The 7948-nt window shown below is 30.0% G+C and overlaps 1 pseudogene; it reads left to right on the top strand.

Annotated features, from left to right (window-relative positions):
* The first annotated feature begins 6584 nt into the window (after window positions 1-6584).
* Window positions 6585-7948, top strand: LOC140826454 (uncharacterized; annotated as a pseudogene).

Genomic DNA, 7948 nt, shown 5'->3' with positions numbered 1-7948 from the left:
CGAATCGGTCCATAGATTGAATCCTACCATTGGTACTCTTCTTAAGAGATGGAGTGACGTGATATTGATAATGTCGACAATATGCTCGATTGCTCTATTAACTCAAGATAGGTGGGTGCACATCCAATAAAGAAGTGAAAATGGTCGAACTAAGCCAGCGGCCACCTTTACCTATTAAAAGGCGGGGCAGGGCCTGGCGCACCACATAGACTCCGCAGGAACTTTGGGGTGGTGATAGGGCTTGAGATGCTCTCTTCTTTAATAGGAATCTTTAAAAACTCTAAGAAAATCTAGAAGTTTTTAAAATGTCAATAGATTTTTAAGTACAAGAATTAAAATTTAAGGTACAACTATAAAAGGACAAAAATGTTTTTGATTCAAGAGAAAATTTGGATGAACATTTAATTGAGAAATATAATAAACTCGTATGCTTTCATTTTTCAAGAATAATATCAATACGAAAACTAATTAATTTGTTCTTTTTTTTTCATATATGTTTTTCTTTTTCTCTAGATTTTTTAAAACATATTTGTTTTATTGTTATCAATAACTTAGAATCGAATATCGTTCATTTTATTTTTTGAGTTGTAATCACGTATATTTATTAAAGAATTAATAAAATTTATTATGCTACATAACAAAAAATACATAATATTTTCTTGGTTCATTATTATTTTTAATAAATAAAAATATTTTTTATAACTTTGGTTAGTTTGTATTTTAATTTTGATTATTGCTCATAATTTATATATATGATAGTGAATAAAACATTTTATTTACTTGAATATATATATATATATATATATATATATATATATATATATATATATATATATATATATATATATATGTTGTGTGTGTGTGTGTGTGTGTGTGAAATATGTGTTTGATACGTTGATATACTTTTAAAAATTTAAGAACACAAATATATAATGATAATTAGATTATATTAAAATTTTATAAAGGTAAACTAATTACAAATATTTTAATATACTTATTTTTAATTTTCATGTATAAATAATATATATTTTTTTATTTATAGACATGTCATAAAAAATTTTGATAAATTTTTTCAAAAAAAATTTACTTAAATGAATGAAATTAAAGTTTGATTAAATATTACTATCGAAAAATATTGTTGCTTATTTTTTTAAAAAATATCAATTAATTAGATAAATATTAGAATTGATTTGAATATTTGAAGTTTAATTATAATAAATTTAGTATTGATTTATTTATCATATTTCATAAATTAAATCAATAAGTAAAAATTTTATATTGAATATTTATATTGACAGATAAAAATATTTTTAAATACATAAAATTTATTCGCGTTCAACAGTTAGTTCAAAGAATTTTAATGAAAAAATCACAGTCATAAATTACAAAATATATAGGGTTCTATGAAAAGTTTATAAATATCTATAAAATTCATGCAAAATAAATGTACAATATATGTGAAAATCTTTAGAAATATGTCATATTCTACCAAGGTTACATATTTATCATAAAAGTATCTTATCTAATAAAGTCAACAAATCTCTACAACTGACACACCTCTTTTTATGCAGGGTGTTGTGAACTTGTATCCGAAACGTCATGAAAAATAGTGCTATTTTATCAATTGATTGTAAATTTATATACTTAAAATAAATAGTCTGCTAGATATTTAGTAAAGTTCGGGTATCAACCAGAATAAGATACAAAAGTAACCTCTGATCTGTTGTCCTCCGTATATATGTATTTTCTTTTTAGGGTAGGTCTCTTGTGAGACGGTCTCACGAATCTTTATCAGTGAAACGAGTCAACACTACTGATATTCACAATAAAAAGTAATATTTTTAGTATAAAAAAATAATATTTTTTCATAGATGACCCAAATAAAAGATCTGTCTCACAAAATACGACTCATAAAATTGTCTCACATAAGTTTTTGCTTTTTTTTTAATATCCGTGACAGAGCAAGGGGGGACTGGATCTGGAACTGAAACGACATAGGTTCCAGAATCAAGATTAATTTGACTTTCAAATAACATAGAAGAATCCATTGTGTTCAGTGTTCCAAAGGAAATCTTCTCGGTACTAAAATCATTATCCCACAATTCAGTAAAAAAACAAAAATATATCTCATATCCTAAACGCTAAAGCTCTAATTTTTCCCTAGTACGTTATTTTCGTGAGAAAGTAAAGTCATGGACCTTTTCTTGTCTAAAATGAAAATTTTACCGATATGGAACTACAGGGCCAACGAATATGTCAAATAGGCATAGAGGAAGGGGACACAGCACAAAATTTTGTACGTCAATAAATAAATGTATAGCATGGACCAGCCTACATTTATGATGCCATGAGAATCCAGCCAAAGATGGCCAGAGCCGCCATCAAGTAAACTTACCCCGTGATCACAGTACATTTTTCTATATATATATATATACGCTAATGCTATTGTGCATGTTCAACGCCTGTATCGTTGTTGCATCTCCACCGAGCATTGTACGTATTTGATGCAACATAGGATAATTTTTATGTTTTCAAAAAATTAGGCTATTAGCTGATGTTTTATAATGCAATTAGACAAATTTCGTGGCATGTTATACGGATTTTTTAAATCAATCTGGTTTGTATATAGACAGAGATAATATCATAACTGTAAAAATCAATGTGAGTCGTATTGTAATCTGAGTAGGTCTCTTGTGAGACGGTCTCACGAATCTTTATATGTGAGACGAGTCAATCTTATCGATATTCACAATAAAAAATAATAACCTTAGCATAAAAAAGTAATTTTTTTCATGGATGACCCAAATAAAAGATCTGTCTCATAAATACGATCTGTTTAATCAAGATGATTTCGAATTATTTGTTATTATCTGTTGTTCGTAAGTTTAATTTGAAAAGTGATATGCCAGAGCATAACTTACAGCAGCATGCAGATCATATATGGAAACCACCTCTCCTTAGTCATTTCAAATTGGGCGTTGATGCGGGTTATGATACCGAGAGTAACAGATGCTCTGATTATTCGTAATCCAGGTAGTGTTCTTGTTGCATAAATTATGGCTACAAGCTCGTAGAGCAATAAAGGTTTCTTCCAATTTACATTTGGTTAGATGATAAGAAATAAGAATGTTCTATTCTCAAATATATATCTACTCACGCACAACTCAGATAACTGAATAATATTAAAATATCGTAGAAAGCATATATATATATATATATATATATATATATATATATATATATATATATATATATATATATATATATATATTAGTTTTGATATCCTGCACACCTACCGTGCACTACTTTTGTGAGCACCAATGATGTGTCACTCACTCATTGGATGTGATGAAATATAGAAAAATTATGCATCCAATTGGTGAGTGACACCTCATTGGTGCTCACAAAGGTGTGCACGGTAGATGTGCATGATATCAAAATTGATATATATATATATAAAATTAAAATATCTTGTATCAAGTTGTCTTGCTCAATATGATGGATTCTCCATAGTGTTGTCTCATTCCTGACTGCTGGTCCCTCACCCTGGGTTCCAGCTGTACGAATGTCTTAGGTCCTAAACTTCATGTATAAATGGTGACAAAATCCTCTGCAGTATTTTGTATTCCAAACTAATTGTAAAATATTTCATTGGTAGATTTTTCAATTAAAAAAATCATCAAAATATAGTTTTAATCATTTATCATATTTAGGATATCGATTTCAATATTTAATTGTATTTTATTCCTATATAGTGAATAATGTGTTTAATTTTTAATAATATGTGAAAATAAGGTTTGTTTAAGCAAAATATAGTACGATTTTTATAATCAAATATAACAGATGATTTGGTCTCGTATGAACCCACGTCGAATAAAACATACTCGGTATGATTTAAATCATTCGGTTGTTTACTAATATGGAACTCAGTCAATAAAATAGATTATCCACTTCCAATAAAAAAAATTGTTAAAAGAATATCTTATTTTTTATTTTTTCATTAATAATATTGAAATATAATAATTTATCGTTTTGTCTTCCGAAACTAAAATATTTGTTTTAATATTGAAATTTATCCCTAAATATTATATAACGGTGTTAAAAGAGTTTATATTATAATAAAATTTTGTTTCCATATAATGTAGAAATCTTTTGTGGAATGAACTCTAGATCAAAGAGAGTATATACACAAGATATCAAGGTTGGGGCGTGCGTGGGGTTTCAAAGAGAAAACAGAGAGCAGAAAATCTTCGCATAAAGAATGACGATATACTTCAGTGAAGCGTGCATGGGGTTTCGTAGAGAAAACAGAGAGCAGTAAATCTTCGCATAAAGAATGACGATTTACTTCAGTGAAGAGTTTGCGTGATTGACTCATACTGCTTGCTGTGTTTCTGTGCGTGTTGGAGACACTGAAAGATAACACTCGTATACAATGTTGGTCAAAGAGTTATTTGTGGCTCCGGTTCAGGCGATAAAGTATTATCTCCGTGGTTTTGGGTTTGGTTTACTTTGGATACAATTTATTTCCTTGAGTTGTTGAGGAAGATAGTTTTCATAAGTTTCACTAATATTAGTTTTTGTAAACTATTTACAATCTTTTAGTGACTATTTTATCATGTGACATTGCACAATAATTTACTCGTGAATATTTTAATTTGTCGTGTTCTACTTATTAAAGTTTATTGGTGTATTAAATTAATATATTATACTGCATGTTGTGAATATGTGTTGACAATACCTGCATACAATACATATAATTTAATTATTTTATGTTTAATAACCCTAAACTTATTATCAGTCAAAAATTTACTTCATGGCCTACACGCCCTCCAAATTCAGGCAAAAAAAAATGTATATAATTTAAAAAAAATGGAACTTCCACACTATGGGTAGCTGGCATTGGATGAATGTGAAAAAAAAAAAAAAGAATTTATTTGTGGGAAAGAACAATAAATATGAAATTCGAAAATCAAGTTGCACGCTGCAACGGCACGAATGTACGTACGATAAATGAAAACATGAGTCGGCCATTGGGTGACACGGCGGGCCAAAATCTAATCACATGCTTAATGGGCCCATTCCCAGCCTGGTTTAGTCTGCTCTTACATATGGGCCCAACCCAATTTTGAAACACTGTAAACAAATGAAATATGTTTTAGTGATTAATATTATTTTGTTTCACATGGTGTTCACGTTGCGAATTTATGGTTTTATTAAATGCGAAATGTTAATATTCATTTAATCACTTCTCTTATTAAATAATTTCAGGCTGTCAAAATTAATTTCTACGCATAAAAAGTGTACTTCGAATAATATATATTTAATAAATAATAATAGTAATAATGATAATTCGATCCATTGTATTTCAATACAATATTTTCCATTTGGTAAATGACATGAAGGATTTTTTTAAAAAAATTAGCAACATTTTTCCTGTATAACAAAAAAAAAATCTTTAACTAAGACGTAATAGTCGAGCACAAATTATTTTATGTTAAAGTATTAAGAAAATATTTTCCAAAATTATTATTTTTGCTCGGATTGTATTTGAATTTTTACACATGATTTATGAAGAAAAATCAGTCACTTACATGGAAAATTCTACGCACTGATGATAAATATCAGAGAGTAAAAAATTATGAAATTATGCTTAAAAATCCATTTGTTTCATATAAAATTTGAAATCCCTCTGGGTTTTGGGATAATTTTTTTTACATCTATTTGGAATTCTTAAAATAGTTTTTAAGATGAATTTTCTCTTATATTTATATAGTGAATCTCTCTAAATTTATTTTGTTATCTCTATTATTTTAATCGAGTTTAAATTAAAGGTGGTTCGGTACCAAAATTATCCCGTCATACCATATAAACCAAATTTTTTGGTATAGAAAAATTATATTTGGACCATATCAATATATTGAGAACATATCAATTATACTGAAAATTTGCTAGAGTAAGTATATGAGACGGTTTCATGAATCTTATATGTGAGATAGATCTACCATACAGATATTCACAATAAGAAGTAATATTAATAGCATAAAAGTAACATTTTTTCATGGATGACCCAAATAAGATATCAGTCTCACAAAATACGACATGTGAAACCATCTCACACATATTTTTTATTAATTTAATATATATATCGATATTTTGATATGTGTCATTATTATAATGTTCAAACCCGAAAAAATATCATGTTTGTTGCAAGAAATAAAAAATAAAGTCAATATTGTTACATAATCTTTAGATAGATCCGATTATATTTTAAAATTGGTCATTTTGAGTTTTTTACCTTCGTTTTCTTACTTTATTCATAATTTCATTATTTAAAAGTATTCTTTTACTTTAAACTTATAAATATTGCTTCTATCAATATAATAAAATTTATGAAATTTCGTAACCTATTTTTGATATGATAGCTGAGGTATTTTTTCCCAATGCTAAAGTAACCAAAATGGAATTTTGAAATGGAAAAATTGTTGGAAAACATTCTGCCCCTGTTCCCAAAAAAATAAAAATAAAAATAAAAAATTAAATAAAATAAAATTCTGCTCTATTTATATCACTCGGTCACTCACTTTTCCACTATTATATTATTTATTTAATTATTCATAATCAGCATTTTCGATTCTCCACTGCTCTCTCCTCTCTCAAAGGAAGAACCCATGGATCGGAAAACCGGATTCCTCCTCGCGTTCATTTGCGTTGTAGCGGCTACCGTCGGCGGCCAGTCACCCTCGGCTGCGCCAACTATTTCACCAGCCGCAACTGCCATTCCAACTCCGACTGCAGCTCCAGTCGCTCCTTCTATTTCAGTTCCTCCGGCAGTAGCTCCCGTAAGTTCTCCACCGACGGTCTCAACTTTTCCGCCAGCTCTCGAGCCGGTGAGTTCACCACCGACAGCCGCTCCTGTTCAGTCGCCTCCATCTCCTGCACCCGAGCTTGGACCTTCACCCGCACCGGCTTCCGCACCGCCTAGCCAGACTCCAACTACAGCGCCCTGCTCCCGCTCCTGAGCTGCTCAGCCCACCTGCGCCACCAACCGGAGCTCCCGAACCTAGCTTCGAGGCAACTGCCCCTGCTCCTTCTACTGTTAAAGATCAGGTACGTGTCATTGTGAATTCCTTGTCCATGTTTCACTCAAGCTTGTAAATCAGTTTTGCACACGCGTAACGCATCCAGATCTGGAACTATGGGCCACATTATTCCCATAAGTTTACTCGATTCCAGTAATAATCTTGTAGTACTGTAGCCTGTAGCGGAGTACTTCACACAAACTTGTGCTCCCTGCAGAGATAACCTTAAATGATTTACTTTAATCTTCAGTAATTCGAAACTATAAGGTCGAAAAATTAATTTTTGGGAATAAATTAATCTTTGTTTCTCATGCAGTTAGGCTCTAATTATTAACCCCGGATCTATATTATTCGCACCAAAACTTAGTCTACTTATTTAATGTTACAGTTAAAAGTACATTGTGAAACGTTTCTAGTACTATGATAGGTTTGGTTTATTGATGAATTAATTATATGAAAAAAAAATAGATTAACTTAATCATAATCACATTTGAGAATTTAGGGATATTGGAGAAAGTATAAAATTAGAATAGTCACAGTGGGCCTAAAACATTTTACCAAGAAACTCGATGGTCGGACAATATATTAGCTAGCTAGATAGTACAATAACGTGTAACGTGAATGTGAAATGCAGAGCGGGGCCGAGAAAATGTGGAGCATGAAGAAGTTGTTGGCCGTATTGATTGGTTGCGCTTGCATCTTGTTCTTGTTCTAGTTCTAGTTCACGGGCTTTGATTTGGGTTTGTTCTTTTCTCAATTCTTTGGAGAGTTTCATTTATCCAGACTTTTTTACTGCTTGTTTTGTTCCTGTATAATAATAATAATATTATTATAATATATATAATATTTATTGGCCGTTGTATTCA

This window comes from Primulina eburnea, chromosome 3, assembly GCF_022965805.1.
Source record: "Primulina eburnea isolate SZY01 chromosome 3, ASM2296580v1, whole genome shotgun sequence".
NCBI classification, from domain to species: Eukaryota; Viridiplantae; Streptophyta; class Magnoliopsida; order Lamiales; family Gesneriaceae; genus Primulina; species Primulina eburnea.
This window is presented reverse-complemented; position numbering and strand designations above follow the sequence as displayed.